The sequence below is a fragment of the Sciurus carolinensis genome, chromosome 7, assembly GCF_902686445.1.
Source record: "Sciurus carolinensis chromosome 7, mSciCar1.2, whole genome shotgun sequence".
Lineage (NCBI taxonomy): Eukaryota > Metazoa > Chordata > Mammalia > Rodentia > Sciuridae > Sciurus > Sciurus carolinensis.
Window position 1 is genome coordinate 73,004,488 of NC_062219.1, and position 14,626 is coordinate 73,019,113.

General features: G+C 40.2%; 1 protein-coding gene across 1 annotated transcript in view; it reads left to right on the forward strand.

Moving 5' to 3' along the window:
* Positions 1-202: 202 nt before the first annotated feature.
* The window catches only part of Gabrr1 (gamma-aminobutyric acid type A receptor subunit rho1), a 55,170-nt gene continuing 40,746 nt past the window's right edge, over positions 203-14,626 (forward strand). The window contains exon 1 of the mRNA XM_047558539.1: positions 203-298. The gene's annotated coding sequence lies outside the window, so the exon portion shown is untranslated. The remainder of the gene's footprint in view (positions 299-14,626) is intronic.

The following is a 14,626-nucleotide window of genomic DNA, read 5'->3' on the forward strand; positions in this document are numbered from 1 at the left end:
ATGGCCCTGAGCAAAGGGCTGCGGCTGCTGGCGCGCCTGGAGGCCATGGGCGACAGCAGCGTGCTGCTGGAGGCGTGTGGCCTCAGCGACTGCCTGCTCTTCCAGGCCAGCATGGTGGCCACGCTGGGCCGAGCTGGTGTTGGCACCGAGGCGTCTACTTGGGGAGAGAGGCAAGCAAGGAAGCACCCCTGAGAAAAATAAAGAAGTTGTTCATTCCCAGTCTGCCTCCAATGCTTTCCCACGGTTTTGGGCAACAAGATAAATGTATAATTACCTACAGCTGACAACTTTTATTGAGGTTTGAATTGTATGCAGTAAATCCACAGATCGTAAGTGTGCATTTTGGGGAGTTTTGAAATATGTGTATTCCCCTTAAACCACGTTCCTGTCAAGAAACAGAACATTTCCAGCACCTCATGAACTTCTCTCAAGTCCCAGGTCAGTCCTTACCATCACATCTCCCTCTTACCTCACAACCACTGTTCTGAGTTCTGTTTCCGTTTAGATTAGTTCTGCTATTTTTAAAACTTCATCCAAATGCAGTCATAAGGTGTGGATTCTTTCATGTCTGGCATGTTTTTTACTCAACACATTTTGAGACTGATTCATGTGCTTACGTGTATCAGTAACTCATTCCTATATGCTGCTGGGTGATATCTCGTATTAATAACCATAGTTTCTTAATCCAGTCTCCTATTGATGGGTTGTGTTCATTTGGGGACATGAAGTTTTTTACAATAAATTATAACTAGTAAAAATAAAATATAAATTTATATGTAAAGTTTCTACAAACATTTGTGTACAAGACTTTTATGAACAAATGCTGTCATTTCTCCTAGCTGTATAGGTAAAAGATCAGAGTAGTTATGCCTGAGTATAAGTCAGAGTACTTTTTTCCCCAGAAATATTCTTATTGACATATAATTCACAAACCATACAGTTTGACTATTTGAAGTATTCAATTCAATGGTTTTAAGTATATTCACAGAATCATGTAACTATTAGTGAATTTTAAAACATTTGCATCAACTCAAAAAAAATCTTCTTGTCCTTTCAACCCCATTTTCCCATTACTGACCCACCCCAGCCTTAAGTAACTGTTAGTTAATTTTTCTTCTGCAAACTTGCCTATTCCAGACACTTCGTACAAATGAAATCATGCAATATGTAGTCTTTTGTGACTGATTTATTTTACTTTGTCTAATGTCTTCAAGGTTCATCCATGTTGTTGTTGGTTCCTTTTTAATTGCTGGATATTTGCCTGTTGTATGAATATACCACATTCTATTTATCCATCCATCAGTTGATGGATCTTTGGTTTACTTCCATTCTTGGCTATTATGAATCATGCTTCTATGAACATTCATGTACAAGATTTTGTGTCAACAAATTTATCATATCTCCTGGGTATAAATCTAAGTGTAGAATTGCTGTGTCATATGGTAACTATATTTAACTTTTTGAAGAACTGCCAGACCATTTTCCAAAGTTAAAGCATCATTTTATATTTTTACCAGGAATAGGTGAGACTTTCAACTTCTTCAAATCCTTACCAACACCTACTATTGTCTGTTCTTCTTATTTCAACCTACAGAGTGTGAAGTGGTGCCTCTTTGTGGGTTTGATTTGCATTTCTTTAATGATAATGATGTTGAACATCCTCTCATATGCCTATTGGTTATTTACATATTTTCTTTGGAGAAATATCTCTTCATGTTTTTTACCTATTTTTAAGTTTGCTTTTCTCTTTATGATAGAGTTGTAGGATTTGTTTTTATATTCTAGATAAAAATCCATTATCAGACATATTTTTTGAAAATATTTTTTCCCAGTTAACTGTCTTTTCACTTTCCTGATGGTGCTCACTGAAGCACCAAAGTTTTTAATTTTGATGAAGTCCAATTGACCTGTTTTCTTTGTGCTTTTGAGGTTCTTTCTAAGGTGTCCATTTAACTTTCTAAGAAACTGACAGGTGTGTGTGTGTGTGAGTTGTTTATGTCTTAGCACAGAAAGACACCCATCAGAGATAGATATTCTTGACTGAAGTTCAGATGCAGCAAACATACAACTAGAACCTTGCTTTGGGTGGCTACAGGGTTGAGTGAGGAATTTATGGAAGAAGCTGATATCAGGAAGCAAAAACAAAATCAAATGAAACAAAAATAACTCCCCCAAACCAATTCATGCAGTGTTTGAAAGTTCTTAAAAACCAATTGCAATCAAAGGAAGAAAATTGGTTTGATTTAAAATGCATGTTTACAATTTAGAAACTAATTGCTCCTGGTTGGTTATTATTGCTCCATTTTATAGTAGAGAATATTCTTGAAATCTGTTTCTATGTAAAATGGAGATGGAGGCCCTCATCCTGCCTCACCTACCTCACAGGGTGGTTGTGGGAAGCAAATGAGAGACTTCATAGAAGGGCATCTGTTAGCTTAAAAGCTCTGTATGAGTGCAAGGTGGTGGTGGTGTCTGAACAAAGTCACATAAATAGTTTTCCCTTGAGTAACTACAGAGGAACATTGTCTTAGTTCAAGTTACTATAACAGAATGCCATAGACTGGTGGCTTAAATAACAAACATTAATTTCACACAGTTCTGGAGTCTAGGAAGTCCCACTTCTGAGTGCCAGCAGATTCAGTGTCTGGTGGAGGTCTTGGTTAGCAGACAACCACCTTCTTGTTGTGTCCTCATGTAGAGAGCATATCTTGGCTTATGAAAGCATTAATTCCATTTATGAAAGTTTCACCCTCTGACTTATTTACCTCCAAAGGGCCCCACGTCCAAACACCATTACATTGGGTATTTAAGCTTCAATATAAGAATTTGACAGAGCGTGTCATAAACTTTCATTCCATAGCAAACATTTTTACATGTGTCATGCATGATTTTACATGTATTAACTTGTGGGGGTTTCTCAGACACATCCTGTATGGATGAGAAAAGGGTTAACTGCTGGAGGACAATGCTGGCTATACATCAATCAATTACCCATACACTTATCTAATCAATAAACACACAAGAGCCAATACTCTTTTTAAATGAGAGGGGGCGTGACAGATTGGGCCATACCAGTTCCGCCTCTAACAACATGGAGTAGCCCAACTCTCTTTTATTTAGTCACACAGGTAAAGGGGCCCAGAATGGGAGGGACTTCTTCTGTGATGAACAGGATGGAGTGGAGTTAGGGGAGCCAACTGTTCAGGGAAGCTATCACAGAACAAGACAGGGAACCAGTCCCACACAGCACTACATACTTCCTGGCAATCTGGGACAGTCCTCCGTGGTAGCCAGTTCCTAGAAGTCAGACCTCTATGTCCCATGGCTCAACCTAGTCTGATTCTGCTAGATAAGGATGACTCCCCACATTAACTAATTTATCTCCTAAAGAAACTGTCACTATCTTTCCCATTTTGCAGATAAAGAAATTAAGGTCTTGACAGGCTTACCTCCCAGAGGCCACACAGCTGTAAATGGCATAAGTTGAATTTGGACGTAGGTGGAACTGGCTTAGACTGAGCTGTTACTATCATGCCATCTGCTTCTCTAAGAAGACCATGTCATTTCTCCTCCTAGCATTCCCACTCTGCAGCAACTCTCTCCACCTTTGTTTAATCGTGGGAGGATTGCTATAGTCACACTCTTTGGAATGTTATCCACTAGACATAACAGAAGAAAGCTGAAAGTTTGCCTTAAATCTTAATTTCCCATTTTGGTCTTCTCAGAGGTTCGTAGTGAGGTTACAGAGTCAGCCATATTCTTTGTGCACACCATGACAACCTTTGTGCTTATGGGACAATCAGAACGACTGGCATGATGGAAAAGATCCCATGGGCCTCTGCACATGGCTGTCTTTGCTGCCTATGGTTGTCTTTCCCAGGACACTTAGTGTCATGCCCAACTGAGGTGGGAAATGCCTCTTGGCATGGAAAGCTAAGAAGGGAGCATTCCCCCATCTAAGGACTTGTCATTGACTCAAATCTCTCTGTCCTCACTGCCTGGACAGGTTGGCCTTGCTCCCTAGTGACTTCTCTACTGCCTCAGGCTCGCCTCTTTTTGAAATGTGATGTGTAACTGAGTTCAAGAGACACCTTACATGACTGGGTGGGGACAGGTGGGACAGAGAAGCATTTTTTTTTTCATTTAAAAATTACCAAGGACTACTAAGTAACAACTATAAATTGAACTAAATAAGTTCAGTTTTTAAGCAAAATGATCATAGTTATCTAACAATTACACGCTCCTATTGTTGAGGTTTCAAAGTATGAACCGTGAAAATTCTAATATTAAGTGGAATTTAGCAACTCCTGAAACTATTGAATAGTCAATTCGAGAAAAGCCAACTGAGAAAACCACCTGTGCTTCTATCTTCCGCTTTCTATAGAAATAATTAGACACAGAAGTTACAGCCTCAAAGACCACATCACCAGGGATTAGCCAACTCTATCTCCAGCATTGACTAAAACAGACAGGAAATTACGGAACCAATGAAATGAGAACCTCCTGTGACTATAGTCACTTGGAAAAAGCAACCAAAATCAAATAACCCATCTAGATCAGTTTTCTGATGGTAAATGAAATAGATTAACCTGGGGGAGTCCCAAGATTTCCTCTAGTTAAAATAGTCATGATTCTATAGGATGTCTGAGGTGAAAGAAGTGCACCGAGCCACAGTCCAAAGCAAATCACCGGAGAAGTCCGTTTTATTTTTAAAATGCACACACTTATATAGGGCGGGGAAGAGGCTGATTGGTTGGGGTATGAAACAGGGTGAGAGTTGATTGGGTGAGCCTTGTTGCTAGGGGTCTGGGCGGACTGTGGAGCGCCTGCAGGAAGAAGTTATGAGGAGTAAAATCATGAAGAGAAGCTGGGCCAGCGCCATGTTGGCACTTAAGGAGGTGGGGTGACCTTATATGAGGTAAGCTTCAGTCACCAATTATCAACTGCCTATAACTCCCAAAAGTCTGCAAGGTATGTTTATGGATGTCCTGGATGTCGTCCTGGGCCGCAGGGTGTGGAGCAAGATTTAGGGCCGTTTCAGAAGCCATTAGAGAACACCTCTCCTCAGGGAGAGCCTCACCCTAAGCCTCAGTGGGCACAAGGTGGACACAAATCTACAAAAGTCATTAGTTTCACTGGCTCATAAATATCCCTAATGTTTTCTCTTTCCCTTAAAACGAAGAACCAAGTCATTTGAAAAATTAGAAACTAATAAAAACACCCTGAGACTTGCTTTTTTGTTTTTACATTCCAAGAGATTCCAAGAGAGTGGAATTTAAATTAACCAATTTTAAAAAATTATAGACAGAGTTACTCAATGAGTCAAGATAACTCTATACTGATAAAAGTTGAATAGTCATACCTTAAATTGTACAACTTACACTGTGTTATGTTGTTCTTACATTATGTTGTTCTTTTCTATTGTACATTAACCTGAACCCAATTGAATCTGTTGTTTGTTATCATAAAATTAAATTATAGTCTTTTCCTCAGGAGTTGACAGTTCCAAATATGGCTTCTTATTCAAAGAATTCATTCTTACTGTTGCCAAAATACCTCTATTTCATTCAAATGAATCAGCTCCTCTAATTAGCAGGGAATAATATGGAATTAATTAACTGAAAGATTTGTCAACAAAACAACTTGTTAGGCAACATGGTAAGTGAGAAGACTGTGTCATAAAGAAAATCATTTTACAGATCAGCCATCTCAGGAAGGGAATATGGAATCCATGAAAAGGCACCAGCTCGGGGACCGAAAGTACCAGTTTTCATATTTACTAATGACATGCCTTGGGACCTAAGGTTCCTCATCCATGAAGTGGAGATGCTAACCTGCTATGCTCATTTGAAGGCTTGTTCTTGGGACCCAGTGGGATCATGGAGGTGAAAACATTTTGTGAAATGCCAAAGAACCATTCAATTGCAAGCTCTAATTATTCAGCAGCAGTTGGGTTTCTCTGGGGGACAAGGAAAGAAGTCTGTGTTTTGTGCTTGATCCACAGACAGCTCGCAATGCTGCGGAGAGGACCCTGCAGCAGCACCCCCTCTTCACCCCAGCAGCCCCATGGACAATATCTGCCCCAGGGACTCCCTGGAGAAGTGACAGGCATGCCAAAATCCATCAGTGGGAAACCAGGGGACTTTTTGTGAAGTTCTATTTGAGCCTAAAAGCCTCTGTGTTTCAAGTAAAGGCAGACTTGGAAATGAATAAAAGGTTGCCTTACCATTTACTTAGAGTTCCAGCAGGGGGAGACAGGGCTGCACTTTCCCACGGGAAATGCAGTTTAATTTAAAAGTTTACATTACGAAGAAACAATCTTCCTTCTTTCCATATCAGATGATAGTAGCCATATTTTAAATATCTCCTGGTTGAGAAAGCACATGTGTAGAGGCCATGACAAATTCAGCTGTATTTCCAAAATGGGTTTGCATGTTATTGATCTTAAGAGCCTCACTTGTTACATGTTCAGTCTACAGACAATGCTCTGCACCCATGATGGGCACCACTGGTGGCTGACTAGTCATCCATCCTGGCTTCTTCCTGATCAGAACCAGTTTTGCTCAACATCTGCCCCACTCCTGGTCCAGATCCTGATTAGTGTACGCCAATTGGAGCATATTTCCTCCTGGTAAAGGTGGGGAGATGAATTTGTGACCTCACTAGACCCAGTCAGCCTGAGGGGAGAGGCTTGTCTTCCACACTCTGGGAAGAGGTTTCCTCTCCCTCTCCCAATGGTTATAAATGAGGAAACTGTTACTGTTAGCAGTCATATTGCAAAATGGCCGAAAGGGAAAAGATAATACATGAAAGAAGGATGAAAGGATGTTTTTTATGACACCACTGAATTACTACTGGGTGATTCTGAAAACAGGGTGAATCTAAATTGAGAGTTACACATTCTGTAGCCTGAAATTATTGTTTTATGAGAGAATACATTTCGGTTTAAGACAGTTGAGTGGGTCAAGCCTCTATTTTTTTTTCTTTTATATAAAATTATCTTGCTGAGAAAGTACCTATATGGATTGATGGCCTCCCTTCAGATTCCCTGACTACCCAGTGCTCTTCAGTCCTGCTACTTTTTGCTTTAAACTATCTGTTCATTTTTCATGACTCACTTGTTCAGGATGAGGTTCATATCCTTTCTGTTGTATTCTTCTGTTTCATTGACACAGCATTCTACAAATATTTACTATTTATGTGTCATCCTAGATGGAACCATAGTTTGGGGGGATTATTTCCAAATGAGAAGATTGTAGTACAGAAAGTCAAAACATACCCCAAATCACCCAAGATGATCATGGTATGCTGGAAATACCATCTTATTCATAGTGCTCCTCCCTTTTCTAGTTCTAGCCTGATGGGCAAGGGGTCGGGGGGAAATCAAGTCATTTAAAATAGCAAGTCATGGAAGTTTCAGCAAATAAAAATCTTTAATGCTTTCTTCTCTCCTCAGATGGAATATATTGTTGTTTTTTCCTTTGCTGCTAGTTCATGTTTAAAACCTCTAATTAGCTTACACTAGAAACCACTTTTTTTTTTTTCTTCTTCTTTTTGGTACTGGGGATTGAACCCAGGGGTATTTTACCACTGAGCCACATCCCAAGTGCTTGTTATTTTTTCGAGACAGGGTCTCACTAGGTTTCTTAGGGCCTCACTAAGTTGCAGAGGCTGGCCTCGAACTTGAGATCCTCCTGCCTTAGCCTCCTGAATTGCTGGGATTACAGACTTGCACCACTGTGCCCAGATAGGAGACCAAATTTTATTTTTATTAGAGCATTATTGCTATACATAGTTGTTTGGTTCATTCCTACAAAATCATACATGCATGCAATTTGATTTTAGTTCACCATCCCTGCTTTTTTCTCCTGTCCTCCCTCCCCTCCTCCATTTGCCTTCCTCTACTCTACTAGACTTCCTTTTATAGAGACTACATTTTTAAAGCCACTTTTGGCTCCTGGTGGAAGGAGCAAGCAAATTCAAGAATTGGGGGTTGACTCATAGGAAGTGCCCAACTTCTCAACAAGGATTTTGGCCAAGTGTTTAAAGGCTTACTCAGGCAATCACTAGATAGTCTCAGGATTCATAAAACATCTATTATTTGACCACAGTTATGTGAAATAAGGAATCAAAAGAAATTAAACTTTTATCCACCAGTAGACAATCTTGTGCTCGGTGCTATGTGTAATAAAAAGAGAAATAAGATACAATGATGATATTTACATTGTCCTTAGAAAAGAGGGTTGTATATGTGATACAGTAGTCAATCATTTTAAGCAGCAGTAAATTGAACACTAAAGTTATGTAGTACTTGATTTATGTAGTATTGATAGTAAATGCCATCAATATACCAAGGAAAAGCTATTGTGTTAGGAGAGCTTATTTTGTAGAGGAGGTGAGCGCCACATGTTTTAGGTTTGGATGGACTTTCCAAGGGGAGAAAAATTGGAGCAATTATGATATTGTGTTTTAAAAATTAGATGAATGCTAATCAGAAATATTTTTTATTTAAGACATTGAATTTTTTCCTAAAATATATGAACACATGGACATTGGTCTCCTATATTTTATTTGCTTGCTTATTTATTTACTTATGTTATTTATATGTTCATTATAGACATACTGAACACTGAGGTTCATAATTATGCAAGCATGGAATATAATTTGCTCCAATTCAGTCCTTAATTCTTTCCCTTTTTCTCCCCTCTGCCCTCCCCTGTTCTCTTTCCTTTACTGATCTTTCTTCTATTTATTTACAGTTTTATTAAATTAGTGTATGATTGATATACATAAAGTTGAATTCAATGTGGTATATTCATACATGTACATGGGAAAGTTTGGTCAGATTCTGTCCACTGTCCCTCTTCCCTCCCCCTCAATCCCTTTCCTCAGTTCCTCGGGTCTCTCTTCTGTTTTCATTGTCTCCAATATTTTGAAATGCTTCAAAATTAAACTCAGAAAAAAATTAAATATATTTATACATTTCCTCCCTGAGAAAATAAAAGCTATGAGCATTTGATAGGTTTATTTATTTATTCACTCAATATTTATTGCGCACCTACTATAAGTCAGGTAAGGTTCTAAGTGTTGAGCAAAACAGATATGCCTTACTAATTATTAACATTTTAATCAGAGAGACCAGCAATGAACAAGTAGTTCAAAAGGCTTCAGAGAAGAAGTTTAAGTGACCCTGAATATATACAAGGTCTACTTGGGTAGGGTGGTCTGGGGGGCCTTCTCCAAAAAGGCAATGCTTGGGAGAGACCTAAAGGGTGAGCTGAGCCAACCCTGCAAAGTGGGGAGTGAAGCTCCAGGCAAGGCCAGAGTGACTTTGAGGTCTTAGGTATTCAAATATATGTAGAATCGATAGCGAAAGGTAGATACAGATCATTCAAATTCGACATAGCCTGCTTTACCATGTGGTTGCAGGGCCTGGGGCCGTGTGCGTGGCAGGCCTCTAGGCTGGAATTCTTGGTAAGTCGTTGATGCCACAGTCTTGAGGCAGAACTTCAGGAACCTCAGTTTTGCTCTTATGAGCTTTCAAGTGGTTAGATGAGGCCCACCTGCATCATCAAGGTAATCTTCACATAAAGTCCAACTGACTGTAGATGTACACCTCTACAAAGCACTTTCACAGCAAAACCCAGATTAGTATCTGATTAAATAACTGGCTACGGTGGCCTGACAACTTGGCATGTGAAACTAACGATTACATCAGGAAACCAACCCATGTAGCAGCGTCTAGAGAAGAGTCAGATGGGCAAGGAAACCAGATAAATTTGGGAAGCCTGGCAGAGGTCTTGAACCTAAGGTGAAGTGTTTAACTTTAATTCAAAGTGCATTGGGAAACCACAGAAGTATATCAACAGGAGTGGAGGGTATAGTCTCCTTAGGGCCAAACATCTATTTTTCAAGCTGGGCATGGTGGCACATTCCTGTAACCCCAGCAGTTTGGAGACTTGCTTGAGCCAGAAATTTAAGACCAGCCTGGGCATGAAGTGAGTTCCTATTTAAAACAAAAATAAAAACTATATTTTAATCTTCTCAGAAGATAGTCAGGTGGATCCAAGTTAAAAAATAAACCACTCTGAAAATAAATAAACAAACAAACAAACCACTCTGGATGCTCTCTGGACAATAACACGTGGAGTGTATCGGCCAGAGTCTGGTCAAAAGGCAGAAACAACACCAGTAATTTGAACAGATTCAGGAAACATTGAATATGAGGAGTCGTTAGCCAGCATAAGGAGGCTAACTTCTAAGGGAATGATGAGGACCCTGAGATGTGCAAAGGTAGCAACTGCAGAGAGCACTTTAAGGGCTGAGGGACAAACAGAGAAAGAACTTAGGAACTTTGAGGAAGTCCTGTAAGGTCTGAGATCCAGATTCTGGTGAGAATGTGGGTCGGGTAGGAACAAGCTGCCCACCACAGGGGAAGAGAAAGAACTTCCTGGAAGCTGCTTGCTGGAACCACAAGAACCTCTACCTCTTTGGGGAACAGGAATCTCTTTTGCACATGGGCTCCTTGTGCCCCCTTTAAAAAATTAAAACTGAAAAGAAAATTCTCTTTTCTTGCTGCCAGCCTGGCAAGCTCTGTCTTTTATCTTCCATGGGAAGATCCTGGCATCATGTTGGCTGACAAAGAAAAACATGGTTTACAGTGTCAGCTCTAGTATCACAAAGTAGGGCCAAAAAAAGCAGGCTTGGACTGAGAGCCAATAAGTTGATGAGTGGCAGAGTCAAGGGTAGACTTTGGGTGGGGAAACAGGTAAGGAGCTCTGTGTGTGTGTGTGTGTGTGTGTGTGTGTGTGTGTGTGTGTGTTAATCTTGGAGATTGTTAATAATCCAAGAGGTATTAGAGAAAAAATAATAGTATGCAATATGTAACCTTACATTTGTTACTTATAGTGTGATCAATCAGGAAATTGCTTCTCCCATGGATAAATCTAATTAAATCTAATCACTCTCTCACACACACACACACACACAAAAGCTACTGCAGTGGTTGAGGGAAGAGTTGACAAGGTCAGGATGAGGGTTTGGCAGTGCAACTGAAGAAGTAAACTCATTGAAATTGTTGATTGGAAGTAGCTATTCAGAAATTTGTTACTTTGCCTCCATCATTCATTAAAAGAAACTGAAAATAAGCAAATCCTATGGTATGACTCAGGCTCTTAACATTCCACAAATAATTTCAAACATGATATATTAGTGGCAGTATCATTAATTTATTCATTTATTTCATTCACTCTGAAATTTAAAAAAATTAACTAAATGGAGCAATATCCCTTGTTAATAGACAAGAAGTCTCAATATCATTAGGATTTTGATTTTTTCCAACTTGATCTGAGATTCAATCCAATCCCAATCAAAATTTCAGCAAGTTATATTATGAACATTGACAAACTGGCTCTTAAGTTTATTTAGGAAGGGAAAATGCCTAGTCAAAGCAACACTGAAGAACAAAGTTACAGAACTGACACTACCCAACCTCAAGATGAAGCTACGATAGTCCAGACAGTACAATATTGGCAAAAAAAGTAGACAGTAGATCAATGGAATAGCATAGAGATCTTAAAAATAAACACACACAAATATAGACAACTGATCTTTGAAAAAGGAACAAAGGTAATTTTAATGCAAAGAGGATATATATTTTTTCCAACAAATGGTGCTGGATCAGCTAGATATCCACATGCCCACATGCAAAAACTAAAGCCATGCACATTTAGTCATGTAGCAGATATTTACTGATTTCCACCAAGTTGAAGGTGGTGCTCATAATGAAAAAAATGTGCAGATAAAATTAGGCTCTGTTATCAAAAGGTCTTAGTGTAATGGACTATTGATCCTTGGCACTATAGTTGTGTTTGGAGCAGTTGTAGAACAGGAGCCTGGATGTGTTCAAACAAGCAGGCTTGGACTTAACAAGCTAATTGAATCTTCTCCTTAATCTATATTTCCCATCCATCATGAAAATTTCAATACAGATGGTGGGCAGTCTCCAAATACCCTAGCATCACCATCATATTCAATAACTTGAATTAAATAAGTTAAGCACTTTCAGTGTGACACCGGCTAGTTTATGGAAAGTGGTGACAGGGAAATGATGAAGAGAGTATATTACAGATGGGCATTAAAAGACCTAGAGATCAAGGAGTTTGACCTGAATTAAAATAGGAGAGATGGAACAGGGGCAGCTACTTTGGAAGCACACTATAAATACCACAGCCTTGCCAGCATGCACGGTCTAACATTTTGTCCTCTCTCTATTTGATTTGGAGGTTCTCGAAGACCTGAGTGTTTAGTTCCAGACATGAAATGGGCCAAAGGAACAAAAGCCAACCAAGCAAAGGAGGTTTATAGGAACAGAAGCTGAGATTCAAGGCATTGCTGCCTGATCAGGATAGAAACCAAAATTGGAGAATTCTTCAGACTGATGATCGTGCCCCAAATCTATTCTCCTTTTTTCCACAGTGATAAAGTTTTAGCCAGGCAGAAGGCACCTTAATCCAGAACTGCATTTCTTAGTCTCCTCATAGAACAGTGACCATGAGGTCAAGTTCTTGCCAATGAATGTGACTAGAAGTAGTGAGTGCAGTTCCTGTATTCCAATTTTAAGGAAATTGCTTGCCTTTTATTTCTGCTCTTCTCTTCTTCCCATGGCCTGTGCTACAGTCATGGTGGCAGCCAGCTTTAACCATGTACAAAAGGATCATACAGTAAGAAGGAACAGATGGAAGGAACTGCATCCTCAGCAGGTTTCTCCACTAACCTGGACTACTTACCCTTGAACATGAAAAATAAATAGTATTCTATCTTATTTATTGATCTCTGTCGCTATAGTTTGGATCTTATATGTCTCCCAAATACCAACTATCTCAGGTATTTGTCCATGTATTAAGGGCTTGGTTCACGGCACATGGCACTGTTGGGAGGTAGTGGAACTCTAAGGGTTGAGGCCTAGTGGGAGGTTCAGATCACTGGAGATGTGTCCTTGAAGGGAATTGTGGACACTAGTCTCTTTCTTTCTATTTTGCTTCCTAACCATGAGGTGAGTGGTTCTGCTCCACCATGCTCTTCCACCATGATGTGCCACAAGAGGTCCAAAGCAATGGGGACAACTGACCATGGACTAAAACCTTTAAAACTCTAAGCCAAAATACACTTTGTTCCCTTTACAAGATGATTATCTCAGATATGTGTTATGATAATGGGAAGCTAGCACAAATGCCTCGATTATAGCAGCAGCTAAAGTTATAGGCTAGGCATTACAGTGATGCAGGTGCTTCAGGAATGACTCTCCTGGTCATTGTTTCATCAGATTCCTTTGTTTTTCTCTAACTCATCAGTTATTGTGTCCTTGTGTGCTGTTTTCGGCTGGTAGGGAGGGCTGGAGGCAAAGGGACACTTGGGGGGCATGCAAAAGTCAGTTAGAGTCAACTACTGCCTGGTCTTTCCTCCACCAAAGGAATTTCTATCCTGCAAAACCTGCATTGGTTGGGGGAAGGCCATGATGGTTGAAGAATAAAAAGTGAGAAGAGAGAGGAAAACTGCTATACTGAGCAAAGGAAAGAAAGAGTTGGGTCAAAACTCTGGTTTAAAAATTGGTCTGGTTGGACATGGTGGCACATGCCTATAATCCCAGTGGCTTGGGAAGCAGAAGGATCACAAGTTTAAGGTCAACCTCAGCAACTTAGCAAGGCCCTAAGCAACTGCTTAGTGAGATCCCGTCTCAAAATAAAAATCCAAAAAGGGTTGGGGATATGGCTCAGTGGTTAAGTGCCCTTGGGTTCAATCCCTGGTACCCTCCCCCCAAAAATAAAATTGGTCTGGAAATGTTATACTTCAGTAAGTCAGTCTGGATCCTTAAAAGCTATGATCCTTCTTCTCTCAGGCTCAACTGCCTCCTTACAACTCCTTCCTATGTGTCCTACAAAGAGGGAACAGATATTCTCTGTGGTGGAGTCATGTGGTGTTAATGGGAAATGACGTTTATTAAAAGCACTTGCAAGAGGGGAAGTAGCAGGGTCACATGGTTTTCTGAGCTCTCCTGGCCACAGTGAGAGGGGGGCTTGGGCTAGGCGTGGCCCGCTAAAACCAAAAGCAGAAAACCATCCCCTCTCCTCAGAGCTCTGCCTGGGAGCTTCCCAGTGGAGGAAACAGCCTTGGTGCAAAGGGTTATTAGCCTGTCCTCCCATTGGGCTGACTCAGACCTGCTGAGCCAGCTCTGCTAAGCCAAAAGAGGGCAGGAAACACATGTTTGAGGCCTTCTGAATTTAGTCATGCCCAGGTTTCTGGGCCCTGGAGTTAGTATGGATTCTCTAAACAAGAATGAAAGACTTTTTCCAATCTGGCATCAAAGGTCCATTCATGTCCCCTACTCCCCAACTTAATGCCTTATTATCCTAGACATTTGGATGTGCTCGGCCCAGAATATCTCCTCTGTGCCACTTGGTTCTTCCTATCAGCAAGTCACTCCAAAGAAGTATGGAATCATGCTGAGCTACAAGGAGTCTGGAGATAGCACATGCTCTACCTTTATCTCTCTATGTTGAATTATTTTCAACATATTGGCAGTGCTGTTAAAGGATGGTTTATACACAAAGATATAATCAGGACTCTT